This window comes from Schistocerca cancellata, chromosome 7 (assembly GCF_023864275.1).
Source record: "Schistocerca cancellata isolate TAMUIC-IGC-003103 chromosome 7, iqSchCanc2.1, whole genome shotgun sequence".
Lineage (NCBI taxonomy): Eukaryota > Metazoa > Arthropoda > Insecta > Orthoptera > Acrididae > Schistocerca > Schistocerca cancellata.
Window position 1 is genome coordinate 310,973,292 of NC_064632.1, and position 18,742 is coordinate 310,992,033.

Sequence of the window (18,742 nt, forward strand, 5' to 3'; positions counted from 1 at the left end):
GATGATTGATAATTATCAGTCTTTTTCCTAAAGCGACTAAAAAAAAAAAACAAAAAAAACTAACTCCTCCCGAACGGGCCATGAAGGCCCAACGATACTGACCGGGCGCCGTGACATCCTCAGCTTCTAGGCGTCACTGGATGGGGATATGGAAGGGCATGTGGTCAGCACACCGCTCTCCCGGCCATATGTCAGTTTCCGAGACCGGAACCGCTACTTCTCAGTCAAGTAGCTCCTCAGTTTGCCTCACAAGGGCTGAGTGTACCCCGCTTGCCAACAGCGCTCGGCATACCGGAAGGTCACCCATCCAAGTTCTAGTCCAGCCCGACAGCGCTTAACTTCGTTGATCTGACGGGAACTGGTGTTACCATTGCGGCAAGGCAGTTGGCAGAGTAGGACCTAAGGTGGAAAAAAAAAAGGCAGTGAAAGATACGTCAGCTAGAAGGTGAAGAGATTTTGCGAAAAGAGGTACGTTAGCTACAAGTTATGTTTAAATTTTTGTTTACTGTGCAGAATATTTAAAAAAAAATAACAATCTGGTTGCTAATGTGCAATGTCGATTGACTGGGTTCTGGAAGTCCTAAGTCTCTGTGGTACTGTGTTACAAAATTACCTTTATTGTTACTTCATTCACCTCGTCCCATGAGGGGCTGTCAGCGGTGGAATTTCGCCCTCTTCAGCCGAAAACTTTAATATATACATCAAGACGTTGAAACGTCTCCATTGGCCCTACTGAGCTGCCTTCGGACTTCCTACACTTCGTAGGACATCTATTTGTCGGTACATCTGTGCTCTGGATTCTAGATAGAAGGATGGACAGTTGAATGTTTCATAAGACAGCCACAGCGGCGCTTTAATATTCATATATCGTATTTTCTCAACTTATATTTTACATGTCACACATCTAGAAGTGTTGAAAGGAGTCTACTGGGGCACATTTGTATGTGGCACCCGAATATGATTTTATAAACGATGGATGTATTTGATTGGCTTATATCGCTGCCTGTGAAAGACCGCAGACCCAGAGATGCTGCTTCTGGTCTGAGATTATTATAGTGCTGGAGTAAGAGAGTGCTTGGCGCACAGTTGTAGGTAGCTGTGTGTGAGCGAAAGACGATGGAGTAGGCAGTTTTTGTGGGGTGCTGTGTGAAGCCACCAAGTGTTAGATTACCTCTAACGGTAAGGTTGGGGTTGGATCCGACCCCAGCGAGTGTATTTTGTTTATAACTCCCCACTCCCTTTTCTGAGAGCGCTGTGGTTCCAGTTACCCTACCAGCCAGTCGTCCCTAGAACGCCGAGGAGGCCACGTCAGCCTGGTGAGTGACCTGCAGCTACCCTCTCAATCCGAAACCTACATTACCCGCGCTCTGGTTGGATCCGACCCCACCTTGCTGTTTACGTCACACTTACTAGTTTCTTTTGTGGGGAGGATTCAACCACATATTGATGTTTATATTACATCTAAGTTTTGTTTTCTCTTCTAGTATCTTACTAAAATGGTGCATCAACACCTTAGAACTCATGAGGAGATATACAGCGAGTTTTTCCGACAGGAGACTGAGTGAGAGGATGGCGACAATATCAATGCAGAAAACTGTTCAGAAACCGAGGATGATGCATTACCTAATACTGATGATGAGGATGATGTATTTCATTGTGCGGCAGGAGCAGTCGAGTTTGATAATTCTCTGTCAGATGTAGATGATGAGAGAAATTTTGAGCTAGGTGAAGACTTAGAGACAATATGGGCCAGCAAACCCATCCATTCAAAATTTTCTAGGACACCAGCGTCAAATATTATTACTCATCTTCCTGGTCCACGTGGGGAGGCAAGGGGGGTCACTAGTCAATAGGAAATATTTTTATTATTTATAGATTCAAAAATTATAGAAAAAATTGTTTTGTTCACAAATCTTGAAATCGAGAAATCTAGGCAAAAGTACAATACGGTCCAGTGGTTTCATTCACCAACAGAGAGCGTTGAGATAAAAGGATTGATGGGCCTTCTCTTCATGAGTGGTGGCCTAAAAAATTCTATGCTCAGTGTAGATGAGACGTTCTCAGCAACCTATGGACCTCCGGTATTCCGTTGCACTATGTGCAAGAGGAGGTTTGCATTTCTTCTAGAAAACCTCCGCCTCGATGATAAAGCCACCGGAGAATATATTTATTTTCACTATGTTTTCAATAATTTTATAGAGAATATTATTAGTAAGGTAATTTTTTTGTAATCAAGTTTCAATTTTTTTCCAAAGTACTTTATATTCTTACTTATCGACAATAAAAATAAAAAACTTGTTGTTATAACAAATATTGTGTGTGTTTAATTGATAATAAAACTTTTTCCCATTATTCATTTTTTATTTTACCCCGAAAAATTGATATTTGGAAGGTGGGGTCTGATCCAACCCTCCGGAACCGCGCAACTGCTACGGTCGCAGGTTCGAATCCTGCCTCGGGCATGGATGTGTGTGATGTCCTTAGGTTAGTTAGGTTTAAGTAGTTCTAAGTTCAATGGGACTGATGACCACAGATGTTAAGTCCCATAGTACTCAGAGCCATTTTTTTTATCCAACCCCACCTTACCGTTTATGTCAGGAAACTTCACCTTACCGTTAGCGGGTTAATGAAGGTGTGTCAATATTGTTGAACATAGAAGCAGAAGTCTTCATGCAAGTAAAGTAAAAATGTTAAATATTTATGATTTTTGTTTTACGAGCGCGTTAGTATAGATGAGTTGGCTGATAATTTGTAATTGTTGAATAATTCCAGAATGTACGTATACTGACTTGATAAAAAAGGCTAGTTAGATACTTCACTTTTGTAATGTTTCTATGATTGATTAAGAGAGCTATATGTAATTTGATGATTTGCATTTATGTTGGATAGTGAGGTTAGATAATACTTGCTGTTTAAATCTCATTGTTTGTGAATCAATTGTGAGTAATCTAACTTCAATTGACAGATGTATTTGAAAAGAAACTTAAATTACAATTTTTGCCAAAAAACCACAATCAGTACCGCCTCCCTGTCCAGATCACATGTTTTTCAAAGAAGTTGGATTTTTCATAAATGTTTTCATTTAACAGTCGAAACAATTTTATGTACATTTCAAAGTATTACAGTATTGCGCATTGCTGAGGCAGTTAGAATATTTGTCTATTTTTTTATGAGAGACCAGAATATATCTCGTTACTCCGTAGCTGCTATAGAGGTAAGACAATTTAATTTATTTGTTATGTGCACAGTTATCATTTCTGAACAGGGCCAGCGGATTCAGTGCCTAAGGGGCTGAATGTATTTTGCAGTGACTTTACTTCTCTATTGGTATTGGGAGTTGCATTGCCCAAACAGTTCGTATAAAGTTTTTGTTAACAATAACACAGAGTAAGCACACCACTTGCATTTACAATACGCTACACGATAAATCGAGTTCGATATCCATTCCGCAGTTCAGACAGTTATTCAAAAATTTATTTAAAGAAAGTTATCTATTTTTTATGTGCACAGTTCATTCAACGTAATTATCATTTTTAAAGAACGTTACAGTGTATCTTCATTATATATCCATACTACATTTCTGTGTCCCCTGCAATAATTCTGTGTCCCTTTTCCCATTCCTTATCTCATTTCATCTACTACAGTGAGTGTGTATACTTCGGCAAACGGGCAGGAGTTGTTTGAATGGTAGTGGCAGTCTACGCTTTTGTGTAGAGCTGAGGTAGCGTTCTGCTTGGCCGAAGAGATATGACAGAACACTGGTCAGCAGCTGTTGTGTAAGTTGGTACAGGTACCCAGAATGAGATTTTCACTCTGCAGCGGAGTGTGCGCTCATATGAAACTTCCTGGCAGATTAAAACTGTGTGCCCGACCGAGACTCGAACTCGGGACCTTTGCCTTTCGCGGGCAAGTGCTCTACCAGCTGAGCTACCGAAGCACGACTCACGCCCGGTACTCACAGCTTTACTTCTGCCAGTACATCGTCTCCTACCTTCCAAACTTTACAGAAGCTCTCCTGCGAACCTTGCAGAACTAGCACTCCTGAAAGAAAGGATATTGCGGAGACATGGCTTAGCCACAGCCTGGGGGATGTTTCCAGAATGAGATTTTCACTCTGCAGCGGAGTGTGCGCTGATATGAAACTTCCTGGCAGATTAAAACTGTGTGCCCGACCGAGACTCGAACTCGGGACCTTTGCCTTTCGCGGGCAAGTGCTCTACCAACTGAGCTACCGAAGCACGACTCACGCCCGGTACTCACAGCTTTACTTCTGCCAGTACCTCGTCTCCTACCTTCCAAACTTTACAGAAGCTCTCCTGCGAACCTTGCAGAACTAGCACTCCTGAAAGAAAGGATATTGCGGAGACATGACTTAGCCACAGCCTGGGGGATGTTTCCAGAAGGAGATTTTCACTCTACAGCGGAGAGTGAGTACCGGGCGTGAGTCGTGCTTCGGTAGCTCAGTTGGTAGAGCACTTGCCCGCGAAATGAAAAGGTCCCGAGTTTTGGTAAAGGTAGCCGGAACGTGCTTCCTATGTCCATTTCCGCTGCTACCTGTGGGTCTCGGGCCGGTTGCGTGAAATGGGACTGTTCGCTGGGTCTTCGACCAGCATCAGTAATGCGAGTTTGGAAGTCGGAATGTGTAATATTTTTGGTTTAGTTGAGATACTAATGCTTCCTTCAGGTCTATCCATTGTAAATCATATCATAGAACTATTTTCAGTTGGGGAGTGCAATCAAGTTTATTACCGTTTCATTTTGTTAACTCAGTCGTTTGTCCTTCCACAAGTTAACGATGGGAGAGCGCCGTGAGCAATTTATATCTCATTTCAGTTAGTGCAGGTCTCCTACGTCTGAATACGTCGTATATTTTCTGTAAGTTCGTATTACAATTCTTTTTGTTCTGTACAATTTGATTTCATTTCGCGAGTCTCGTGTTTCTTGTAGGGTTTGAACTGGTGCCTCTCTTCCGCTGAAGTGCATATTGTGATGCTGGATTACTTTTCGATATCACAACGAATCATCTTGATTACGTAATAGAATGTTTCTCTTTTGACTCCCATATGTTCGCAAAACATGTCTGGTTGTCCCAATAACTGAGGAAAGAGTCTACGGTATCGCCACATTCTTCTCTATATACATCGACATACATGGGCTAATCCTCACACCACTACTAGTCATTCCCTTTCCAGTTCTACTTGCAAACAGAGCGAGGGAAAGACGACTGTATATATGCTTCCGTTTGAGTCCTAATTTTTCTTATCTTCGTGGTCCTTACGCGAAATGTTTGTAAATTGTTAGTGTGTCGCCGTGGTTAAAGTATACCGCCCATGACAAAACTGCACTATCCAAACCCGGCACGTCAGCTCGATTAGCCGTGTGGTCTAACGCACGGCTTTCCGGATTGGGAAGGAGCGGCTGATCCCCGGTACTAACCCGCCCGGCGGGCTTGTGTCGAAGTCCGGTGAGCCGGCCAGTCTGTGGATGGTTTTTAGGTGGTTTCCCATATACCTCGGCGAATGCGGGCTGGTTCCCCTTATTCCGCCTCAGCTACACTATGTCAGCGATAGCTGCGCAAACAAGTTCTCCACGATGACATGTACAATACTGCACTGCATGTCCAAAGGAACCTTGCATCTTAATCACAATAACACAGACTCTGCAATATCTTATTTATCTGCCGATACCGGGCAAGCGACTTTCAAGTACAACGTCTGACCTGTATGGAAATAGACATGGTGGATGTACGAGAAAAGGACGGAGACGCATGGTTGACGACATATGGAAATTTAGGTCTGGCTGTGGGTCGTGCACGGATAGCCAAATGATAAAGTGACCGCTCGCGATAAGCGAGAAATCCGGGTTCGAGTCCCAATCCGGCACAAATTTTCATTTTCTTCTATTCGCAATTGCAAATTCATTTAATCTGTAGATGAGATGGGTGAACTACAGCTGCGGAGATCTATACGGGAGAGTAGAAGTGCAACTGTTGAACAATTGGCCGCCCATCTGAATCAAGGGGCTACCAGCGGTGTCTCCTCAACGATAGTTCAACGAACTTCGCTGCATGTGATATTACGCAGCATACACCTGTTTCAGACACCAATGCTAAGTGCTGTCCATCAGCGACGAAGAGTGGAATTGGTACGCCAGTACCGTAGCTGGGCGTCCACTGAGTAGCGACAGATGGTCTTTTCAGATGAATCGCGTTTTATACTCCATCGGACAGATGATCATTGGCGTGTACGGCGTGAAATATGTGAAAGCAAACAGCTTGCGACCAGGAGAGGTTGTTACCGTGTGGGTTATGTTTTCAAGGCATTCCCTGAGTGACCTCGTCATTGTGAAAGGCACAACGGATCAACACACGTATGCATCTATTCTTGGGGACTATGTCCATCCCTACATGTAGCTCGTATTCCCGCGGCTCGATGACATTTACCAGCAGAACAATTCATTGTGTCACACAGCTTGCAGTGTACATGCGTGGTTCGAAGAGCAACAGGTTGACGTTACCACACTTCCCGCCGGCCGCGGTGGCGGAGTAGTTTTAGGCGCTTCAGTGCTGAACCGCCTGACTGCTACGGTCGCAGGTTCGAATCCTGCCTCGGGTATGGATGTGTGTGAAGTTCTTAGGTTAGTTAAGTTTAAGTAGTTCTAAGTTCTAGGGGACTGATGACCTCAGACGTAAGTCCCTTCGTGCTCAGAGCCATTTGAACCATTTTGAACCACACTTCCTCGTCACCAAACTCCCCACATTTAAACCCAATCGAGATCTGTGGGACCATCTCGATCGGGCTGTTCGCACCATGGATCTTCAACCGAGAAACCTAGCGCATCTGGTCATAGCACTGGAGTCGGCATGGCTCCACATCTCTGTCCATACCTTCCAGAATCTCATTGACTCTCGTGCTGCGCGTCTCGCGCTACAAAAGATGGTTACTCAGGCTTTTTACAGGTGGTCACATTAGTATGCCTGCACAGCGTATATTTGATCGGTTCAACATGCTTATTACAGCCATAGTCCGGAATAGATCCACCTACTGCATCTGTTATCCCGTTCGCATACCTTTTCGATCTAGTGGTACTACTTCTACAGTAAAGCGAAAAGCTGTTTAACATACACTCCTGGAAATTGAAATAAGAACACCGTGAATTCATTGTCCCAGGAAGGGGAAACTTTATTGACACATTCCTGGGGTCAGATACATCACATGATCACACTGACAGAACCACAGGCACATAGACACAGGCAACAGAGCATGCACAATGTCGGCACTAGTACAGTGTATATCCACCTTTCGCAGCAATGCAGGCTGCTATTCTCCCATGGAGACGATCGTAGAGATGCTGGATGTAGTCCTGTGGAACGGCTTGCCATGCCATTTCCACCTGGCGCCTCAGTTGGACCAGCGTTCGTGCTGGACGTGCAGACCGCGTGAGACGACGCTTCATCCAGTCCCAAACATGCTCAATGGGGGACAGATCCGGAGATCTTGCTGGCCAGGGTAGTTGACTTACACCTTCTAGAGCACGTTGGGTGGCACGGGATACATGCGGACGTGCATTGTCCTGTTGGAACAGCAAGTTCTCTTGCCGGTCTAGGAATGGTAGAACGATGGGTTCGATGACGGTTTGGATGTACCGTGCACTATTGAGTGTCCCCTCGACGATCACCAGTGGTGTACGGCCAGTGTAGGAGATCGCTCCCCACACCATGATGCCGGGTGTTGGCCCTGTGTGCCTCGGTCGTATGCAGTCCTCATTGTGGCGCTCACCTGCACGGCGCCAAACACGCATACGACCATCATTGGCACCAAGGCAGAAGCGACTCTCATCGCTGAAGACGACACGTCTCCATTCGTCCCTCCATTCACGCCTGTCGCGACACCACTGGAGGCGGGCTGCACGATGTTGGGGCGTGAGCGAAAGACGGCCTAACGGTGTGCGTGACCGTAGCCCAGCTTCATGGAGACGGTTGCGAATGGTAATCGCCGATACCCAAGGAGCAACAGTGTCCCTAATTTGCTGGGAAGTGGCGGTGCGGTCCCCTACGGCACTGCGTAGGATCCTATGGTCTTGGCGTGCATCCGTGCGTCGCTGCGGTCCGGTCCCAGGTCGACGGGCACGTGCACCTTCCGCCGACCACTGGCGACAACATCGATGTACTGTGGAGACCTCACGCCCCACGTGTTGAGCAATTCGGCGGTACGTCCACCCAGCCTCCCACATGCCCACTATACGCCCTCGCTCAAAGTCCGTCAACTGCACATACGGTTCACGTCCACGCTGTCGCGGCATGCTACCAGTGTTAAAGACTGCGATGGGGCTCCGTATGCCACGGCAAACTGGCTGACACTGACGGCGGCGGTGCACAAATGCTGCGCAGCTAGCGCCTTTCGACGGCCAACACCGCGGTTCCTGGTGTGTCCGCTGTGCCGTGCGTGTGATCATTGCTTGTACAGCCCTCTCGCAGTGTCCGGAGCATGTATGGTGGGTATGACACACCGGTGTCAATGTGTTCTTTTTTCCATTTCCAGGAGTGTAGATTCGGGGTTTTCATTAACAATAATTTTTCTTCAGTACAACGGAACTAACGTTATATAGGTAAACAGAATTTAAGGTTCAAATGGCTCTGAGCACTATGGGACTTAACAGCCATGGTCATCAGTCCCCTAGAACTTAGAACTACTTAAACCTAACTAACCTAAGGACAGCACACAACACCCAGTCATCACGAGGCAGAGAAAATCCCTGACCCCGCCGGGAATCGAACCCGGGAACAGAATTTAAGGTCTGCAGACCTCTTTTCAGTACGAAATTAAGGGCAATTTCTTCTCGCTATTGCATATTACGTGTAAGTTGACAGACTGCGTCTACTAGACGGCCGATGTGGCCGAGCGCTTCTAGGCGCTTCAGTATGGAAACACTCGACCGCTACGATCGCAGGTTCGAATCCTGCCTCGGGCATGGATGCGTGTGACGTCCTTAGATTAGTTAGGTTTAAGCATTCCTAAGTTCTAAGGGACTGATGACCTCAGAAATTAAGTCCCATAGTGCTCAGAGCCATTTGAACCATTTTTTGTTAAGTTCCGTAGTGCTCAGAGTCATTTGAACCTTTTTTTTTTTGCGTCTACTGATCTCAAAGCGTCAGGGATGAAATATGATAGCTTTGTACAATACTTCTGAGTGTGGCGTGTTGTTGCTTAGTGAACGAGATAGAGCAGTGTTTAACACAATGAAAAGGAGTGAAGGAAGGAAGGAAGGAGGATGAGTTCTTTTATGTACCATCGACTACGAGGTCATTAGAGCTAGTGTAAGGAAAACGGCCATGTCATATTCTAGTCATGAAACTCGGCATTCGTCTTGAATTATTTAGAAAAACACGAAAAACCTAAATCGGGGGACCGAGGGGGCACTTTAACTTATCTGCGACGTAACGTCCATGGCGTAAGGACGTCTGGTATATCAGAAGCTTCGCTCGGATGTGGGAGAAATTATGACTGCGACGAGTTCACGAATGAATGCGGTGTACTCTTAAGTGGATGTATCAAGAAATCCAGCTGCGAATACTAATCAGTTTAGTCCGTACTAAACGCTAGACGTCTTAAGCCAATCCGCAACGTGTCATCAAAAGCGTAATTACACGTCCGCTGCATGCAAGCAAGAGCGCGAGGATAATTGAATTACGAGCAGGCACGTTAAACGGATAATGATACACCGAGCTTTCAAAAGCTGCGGGGAACTGAAGATCTATTTGAGTGGTTCCTACTGAGGAGCACAGTCGCTAGTTTCGAGAAACTGGAAGCTGTAGTTGGACAGTTGCTGATTCGGTTGGCATGAAATTACAGCAAGTCTTCCATTAAGAGCTATAAATTTTAGAGAAAAAATTCTCACATATTCTCCAGTACGATTACCGACGCAGGGCGAAAGAAGGGAAGGAATGTTAGGGTCTTAACGTCCAGACGCTGGTGAGGTCAGAGATGGAGCACAGAGTCGCATTCGGAAAGAATGCAGTTACTTGCTAGGCCAAATCGCTTCCATCATCTTCTTTTGAGCGTTCTTTGTCGTTTTCGTCGTCATCGTCGTTGTTGTTATGGTAGAGAAGGTGGTGGTGGTGGTGGTGGTGGTTGTAATGGTACGAAGGCTGGTTTTATGCAACTCACCAAGCTAGTCTGTCCTGTGCAAGCCTTTTTATCTCAACGTAGCTACTGCAGTCCACATACGTTTGTAGCTGCTTGCTGTATTCATCCGTTTGTCTTCCTTACAATTTTTACCCCTCACCCTCCCCCCCCCCTCCCCCGTGTACTCTTCCCTCCATCATCAAACGCAAGTATCAGTGATGACTGAGGACGCGTTTTATCAGCTGGTCCCTTCTGTAAATCATGTTGTGCTATACATTTCTTCTCTCCCCAACTGAATTCGGACCTTTTCATTAATAATCCTTTCTACTCATTTAATCTTCAGCATTCTTCTTAGTGCCACATTACAAAAGCTTCTATTCTTTGCTTGGGTGAACTCTCCACCGTCCATGTTTCCCTTCCGTACAATTCTACATTCCACTCAAAGACCTTCAGAAGACACAGCCCAACATTTAATTAGTTAGTACAATATTGATTGGCTCTCCCCCTATAGCTCGTGGAAAGTAGGGGTCTGAAATGTATGTCGATGTGTGTGTGAAGATAGACTACAGTACTGCAAACTACCACCACGTGGTGTCGCTCCTTCCCACAGACAGCGCACAGCAGCAGAATTTGTGCCGGATTGCCAGTACTGCGCTGAACATCGACGGTGCGAGGTGTGGTTTCTCTGTAGGGAAGAAGTGACTGCTTCAGGCATCCTCAAGGGGTTAGGAACGATATGTGCACAAGCAGCATCAGCCACAGATTTGTGTTTCGTTGAGTATCAGAGTTCAAGACGGCAGTGACTGGGCTGTAAAACGTAAAAGCACTGGGCGTCCAGCAACTGCACGCAGACCAAATAATGCCCGATGTGTTAATGGCTTGGTAATGGGGCACAGTCAAATCTCGTTTGACGAAATAAAGATTGCAACAAGTCTATCACGGGAAACCCTCCAACCATCGTCCATGAGAATTTGAAGCTGAAGACTGTGTGTGCACAATGGGTATCCCATTCCCTCGCCATGGTGCAGGAACATAAGATTTGAAGATTGGATTGATTTGGATTAGGGAAGGATTGGGAATGAAGTTGGCCGTGTCCAGTTAAAGGAACCATCCCGGCATTTGCCTGAAGCGATTTAGGGAAATCACGGAAAACCTAAATCAGGATGGCCGGACGTGGGATTGAACCATCGTCCTCCCGAATGAGAGTCCAGTGTGTTAGACACTGCGCCAACTTGCTCGGTCAGGAACATAAGCGTTTGGAGGAAGGCCAGCAGCTGGTACAAGAGTACTGTGCACATTCAGCGGAATTCTTTGAGCGTCTGGTCATCGTCAAGGAGTCATGATTCTGCCATCATAGTCCAGACAAGATATGCCAGAGTATGGAGTGGATGGGTACTGGGAGTCCTCGTCCCAAGAAGTCACAGCCGGACTATTCATGCAGAAATAAATGGCGCCTACGTTCAGGAATCAGGAATGGATACAGCTGGTGTATTGGCTTCCTCACAATTAGGTCCTTAACAACAATCGTTACTGCAGTTCACTGCAGCAACTCCGCCGACACATTCAAACACGCCGCCACGGAAAATGGAGCCACGGCGTTCTGCTCCAACACGACAGGGCGCGGCTACATGTCAGTCGCCAGAACAGTCCCACCATTCGTGGAGTAGGATTTACTGTGCTTCCATATGTCCCATATTCTATAGATCTGGCTCCTAGCGTCTATGTCCTCCTCCAGGCAATGAAAAAGGTTATGCTGAATAAGAAGTTCAGAAACAACGACGAACTGCATGCAGTTTTTCATCGGTAGCGTGGTCACTAATATGGGGTGCTTTCGCTTTTATGACGACTTGAAATCTGGTGCGGTCAATTTCAGAGAGATGTCTGAATGTGTGTGGAGGAATGGTATTCCATTCTTCCTCAAGAGTCAAGACGTAGTCATGTTACGCGTTGAGGTCTGATACGAAGTCGACGTTCAACCTCACTTCAAACGTGTTCCATTGACTTCAGATCAGGGCTCTGACCAGATCACAACGTTTGAAGGATGTTGTCCTCGAGAAACGATTGCCTTGCTGATGCTGAACATTTGATAGGGTGCATTGTTATGCCGACAGAATAAGTCATCGTCTCCGAACTGTTCCAGTTGTGTACGTAGTACACAATGCTGTAAAATGTGTTCAAATCCTTCCAAATTTAGATTTTTGTTAAGTTCATAAGGGGACCACACACAAACCACCAAAAACACCCCCATACCGTACCACCGCCAGGTCTCTATGTCAGTAACGTTCTTCAGGCATTAAGCGAACTCATACCCTTCCGTGGGATCGTCACAGAGTGTAGGATGAGTCATCACTCCAAGTCACACGTTTCCGGTCGTCCACCGTCCAGTGACATCGCTCTTTATGTCACCTAAAGCATAACTTAGCCTTGGGTACAGAAATTGAAAATTATATGCTAAAACTTAGAAACTGTGTGTGAGAAAGCCTGTAACTTAAGAATGTGCCTTATTAACATTACTATATAGTTTGTATAATTAAGCGGTATTGTGAACGTTTATGTTTCTACAAGAATACAGCGTCACAATATATTTGTAGCAAAGTGGAGGCAAGCGTTCTGTGCCCCAATTACAGTGTCTCCTACGGGTTCTGATCTAGAATGGAATTTGCTACTCTCTTTTTTTTAAATATGAACGTTAACTATGTAAATCATTTACGATGTATATGATACCAATTATTCTAAACTGCATCTGACTCTGTAAATGAAGTTGAATGTAATTAATGGCTATCAACAGTACACAGAATGGCTTAGTTACCAAACAATCACAACACACTAGCTGATTCTCACGTATTAAAACTGTGCCCTGTTAGAGAAAAGCATCTACTGAATTATGTGGAAATTTTACAAGTGAATACACTTCCCTAATTCTATTCCAAAAAGGTCGTTTACGCTTTACAATTGTTTCTCTTTAATAACACAGAAGTGAATCACATTAACAGGAAACTATGATCTCTTCTTATCATAGTCATACACAATGAGAACTGATTCATACAAACAGTATTTAGGTTACAAATTTACTCTTTGCTTTTCCTATAATGTACGTTTAACTAAATATGGAGGGTTGCGAATAGGAATTAAGATTCTGAATACATGACTGATAATTCGCCCTGGAAACTGTAAGGAGTCAACCGCCCCCTACGTATTGAGAACAATATATCTTTGCCTCACGCAGGTCGCAGCAGGTTCTATCGATTGTCGAGCGCCCGGTGCGGCAGAGTGATGTCATTGTTGGGACTCCGGGCAAGTAAGTTGGTGGCTACTAAGCGAACAGGGCGGCTTTCGGCAGAACGGCCGACAGCGTTTACAGTTGTTTAACGGCTGTGTGTCACCCAACGCCGTGGGCATGACCTCCTGCAAATACGTAAATGGCGTTAACTGAGTGGTTCCTTCAGGTGTTTAAGTGTTCATTTATGCACTGTGATTACGCGACAACCGCGTCGGATACCCACGCCATCAATGCGAACAAGAGGTGAATGAGACGTGTAACCAATGGCACCCCATACCATACCATGACTCCGGGTGGTACGCCAGTATGCCGATGACGAATAGACGCTTCCAATGTGTGTTCACCGCGATGTCGCCAAACACGGATGCGACCATCATGATGCTGTAAACAGATCCTGGATTCATCCGAAGAAATGACGTTTTACCATTCGTGCCCCCAGGTTCGTCTTTGAGTACACCATCGCAGACGCTCCTGTCTGTGATACTTCGTCAAGGGTAACCACAGCCATGGTCTCCAAGCTGGTAGTCCATGCTGCTGCAAACGTCGTTGAACTGTTCGTGCAAATGGTTGTTGTCTTGCAAACGTCGCCATCTGTTGACTCAGGGATCGAGACGTGGCTGCACGATCCGTTACAGCAATGCGGATAAGATGCCTGTCATCGCGACTGCTGGTGATACGAGGCCGTTGGGATCCAGCACGGCGTTCTGTATTACCCTCCTGAACCCACCGATTCCATATTCTGCTAACAGTCTTTGGATCTCGACCAACGCGAGCAGCAATGTCGTGATACGATTAACCGCAATCGCGATAGGCTACAATCCGACCTTTATCAAAGTTTGAAACGTAATGGTACGCATTTCTCCTCCTTACACGATGCATCACAACAACGTTTCACCAGGCAACGCCAGTCAACTGCTGTTTGTGTATGAGAAATCGGTTGGTAAGTTTCCTCATGTCAGCACGTTGTAGGTGTCGCCACCGGCGCCAACCTTGTGTGAATGCTCTGAAAAGCTAATCATTTTCATATCACAGCATCTTCTTCCCGTCTGTTAAATTTCGCGTCTGTAGCACGTCATCTTCGTGGTGTAGCAATTTTAATGCCCAGTAGTGTAGATATTGTTGAACAAAATGGAATGTTTACATTACAATAATTACTCGGCTAACGCTTGCAGCAAACAAGAACTATATTCAAATATCTATACGAAATCATCTCAGAATCACCTTCTTTCCCGGTTACATCGGGGAGCATCTCAAATAAAATGCATCTTCTACTCAGCACCTCCGCCATCAAAGCTCCCCACTCACCGACCATGCACTCTCTCTCTCATTTTCCCTCTCCCCCCTCACCCCCCTCTCTCTCTCTTCTAATGTAACCTCTGGTAGCCAAAGTATGACATATCACTCATGTGTTTAGACTTCCAAAAGACGCTCAAACTGCCACAGATTCCAAACAAATCTACCATCTCTCATGGTATATAAATGTTTCAAAATGTGTGCCTTATGATGGGCTGCTGTCCCGTTATTGATCCCATTATTTTTAAATTTTCCGCACAGTCATTGTGCCATCTGGACTGCTGGTAGCACTTTGGAAGTCACTAGTGATTCCTTCAGCTGTTACCAAGAGATTTCTTAGCACCATCCTCCGCCAAGCTTGAGCGTGAGGTCTGGATGGTCTTCGTTTAGCTGTGATTACTCCTTCGCGTTTCCGCTTCACAATCTCATCGTCAACAGTCGACATGGGCAGCCTTAGAAGGGTTCAAACGTCGCTGGCGTATGTGTTGCACTGATCACATCCAATGACCAGTTCACGTTCGAGCTGACTGGGCTTCCCTTTCCGATCGATTCTGCTGTTTCTGCGTATCTACTGACAAGACTAACCTCTCCGCCTCTTCTTATACTGGCAGATTCTCCTCTCCTGACATTTAGTGGCCAATTCCACATTACGTAGGAGTATCAGGATATTTTTGATTGTATATTATACCAAGAAGTGCTTAGTGACGGTGCCTGTGACGTGGATGCTATTAGACTACCCACTCTCTGTGCGCACCGCCCTCCCCCTGGGTTCATTCCGCCCGCGGCGTCTCGGTCCTGGCGCACCCTCTCAGCAGCCGGCGGGGTGCGGCCAGCTCTGACCCTGACCCGGCAGCCCTCGGCGCCGCTGGGGTAGGTAAGGGTCCGTCCGCCTCCACTTCCGGCCGACTCTTCTCTTCTCTTTGCCGCTGCCGCTGCAGCTGCCGGCCACCGGGACCGCACGCCCACGCTCATAAAATTGCAGCAGAGTTGTCGTCGTCAAATCCGTGAAATGGAAACGTGATCCCGCTAAGCCGGAACACCCCACCTGTAGCAAAACGATCTCTGGGGAAATCGCTATTGGCCCCTAAGCCATCAGTCCCGGTTACTAGAACGCTCGGTAGGCACCAGGCGCACATGCGCAACGAGCAGTGGCGTTACCGCGGGCCCTCCCGCCTCACCGCACCGCGTAGAAGCTTAAGCCCGTTTCACACCAACGGTTTTCTGGTCAAAATCGACTGTTTGCGTGTTTGCTTGTAAGTCATCCGGCAACCACGTCGCGAGTGGAACACTAGCGCCAATGATCAATCGACTGTGCCTAGTGTGGAGTTTTAAAACGTTGACTATGTTGCAAATCGCACATTCGCAGGAACAGGGAACTGTGACGTAGTCTGTTAACATCGCAAGATCCACTGGCACCGTAACGAACTTGTGATGTCACACCTTATGTGACATAAAAGGGGGGCGATGAAAAATTTCCGTTTCAGGTCATTGCTTCAGCGTATATGCAACGTAACGGGATTCCGATGAGAGTATACAAGCTCTGACATGTAGGCGAGGGATTATTGCGGTAATCGAGCTTTTCCGATTTTCGCACGATAAATGCAGAAACGTGAACTAGGGCGATGTTGTTACCAAAAGCCACCAGTCAGGGTCAACGTGCTATTATTCTTTTCTTGGCTACTGAAGGACAAACACCGGCAGACATCTGTCTGAGAATGAATAATGTGAATGGAGCAGGATGCTTGTCGAAAACCACCGTTGTGGAATGGTGCGTCAAGTTATGTGCTGGTCGCGGTTCGACACGAGACGCTCGTCAATCTGGCATGCCAGCCTTGCCCATTAAAGTGGGAGGTACCTGCGCATGCGCCCTATAGTTCTGATCTCTCCCCATGTCACTATCACGCCTTCGGTCCCTTAAAAAAGGCCTTGAAGCCTCAACGATTCTTGTCGGGCGAGGAAATGCAGCAGGCAGTTAAGGACTTCTTCACGCAGCTGGGCGCAGTGCTTTATCAAACCGGTATCTTCAACTTGGTGCGTAGGTGGGATGATTGCCTCATTACACAACGATTCTGGGCTGTAAGGCCTTCGAACAGAAAAAATTTTGAGCCTCCCTTATAAATCGTGAACTCCTCGCTACGTCCTGGGCAAGGCGGGAAATCAGAATGGCAATGAAGATGTATCCACTAACATTCTTAATTTTATCATGTGTTATCGAAAGACTAATAGGAGCTTTCGAAATGTGGTGCTACAGAAGAATGCTGAAGATTAGATGGGTATATCACATAACTAATGAGGAGGTGTTGAACAGAATTGGGGAGAAGAGAAATTTGTGGCACAACTTGACTAGACGAAGGGATAGCTTGGTAGGACATGTTCTGAGGCATCAAGCGATCACCAAGTTAGTGACTAGAAGAAGGGATAGCTTGGTAGGACATGTTCTGAGGCATCAAGCGATCACCAAGTTAGTATTGGAAGGCAGCGTGGAGGGTAAAAATCGTAGAGGGAGACCAAGAGATGAATACGCTAAGCAGATTCAGAAGGATGTAGGTTGCAGTAGGTACTGGAAGATGAAAAAGCTTGCACAGGGTAGGGTAGCATGGACCGCTGCATAAAACCAGTCTCTGGACTGACGACCACAACACATCGAAAGACTGTATTTAAACTGCTCCTAAGAAGTGTTATCTTGATATGAAATAGTAATTCGCTCCTCAACGAAGACGCTTGCTGCAGCTCGTAAGAACTGTAATGTCACGTGTTGTGACGCACGCCAAAGGTCCAGTGTAGCTCAGTGGCCCCGTTAACATCAAAATGTAATCCATTCTCAACGAGTTTACTCCTATTGTGGTAACGGAATTAGTGCTTTTGTGTCTGTCGTTGTTTGCTTTGTTTCCATGTCGGCCCTCGTAGCCGAGTGGTTCACGTGATACGCCCTCGTGTGGGGGGATACGGGTTCGATTTCCGGTACTGCCAGTGATTATCCTTGATAGGGTGCTGAACCTATATGCACTCAGTCTCGTAGCGCCGACTGAGAAGCTACGTGATTGGTAGAAAGTGGATCGAGGTCCGAACATCGAAAGCGGCTGGGAGTGCGGTGTGCTGAACCCATGCCACTCCACACCGCATCCGATGATGAAATCTGAGGATGACAATCACGTGATCTTCAGGATCTAATTGAGAGGTTAACTTATCTACTTATATTTACTAAAATGTTTGTAACTGCGTTCTCCTAATCAGTTCCTTACCTGTTTCAGCTTTAGCATGAGATGAGACAAAGTGGAAGTATTGGTACGGTGATGCGACTGATAAGGACGCCGTTATAATAATACTTCTCTCTCAAAGACTAAGAGAAATTTTTTATTGTGTACCAGAGGATGATTATTATAATCTCTGTTTGCTATCAAGCCTATGTTGGCTGCAGCTGGAAGAATCTTTCCTGTAACAGTCATTTCTTGACAAAGAGTCATATTTAATTAAATTTTACGTGTGTGCAAATGCTACGTACTAGTTATTTTATGGAATGTAAATATCTGCCTACATTTAGTTCAGTTCCCTCATTGCAAGAACTGTCTTTCAGAAATAAGTTTAATCTCCTTCTAAATATATTTCCTCTTTCCACAAATTTATTTTTATTTTCCTGAACACTGCTAGTTACGCAGCTTACGCTCCTCCAAACGCAAAACACGTTCGTTAGGGAGCAGTAAATATCTCCAGCTTCGGCAGAACCGGTGTTTACCACAAAAGTGACAACCGGTTAGGTACCCTAATCGTAAGCCAGATCAGGACTGTGGAGTGTGGTCTTTTCCGGTCCCATTAAAATCTAAATATTTCCTCCTGGTCAACGGAAAATAAATTTCTGTAGATCCGAACATGTTTCCTCCAGCTCCGATATCCGCGACCACGTTGGTTCGTAAGTCACTAGCATCACTTGTGAAGTGATTTGAAATTTCACAAGACTTTCGTCTTTATTAGCCACCCCTTACTCGAGGTCAAAAGTGTTAACGGAACACCACGACCCTGAATCTAAATGCCTTTCTTCTTGTAACTG

General features: G+C 45.9%; 1 pseudogene; it reads right to left on the bottom strand.

The window, feature by feature from the left end:
* Positions 1-271: 271 nt before the first annotated feature.
* On the bottom strand, positions 272-389 carry LOC126093181 (5S ribosomal RNA; annotated as a pseudogene).
* Positions 390-18,742: the final 18,353 nt, after the last annotated feature.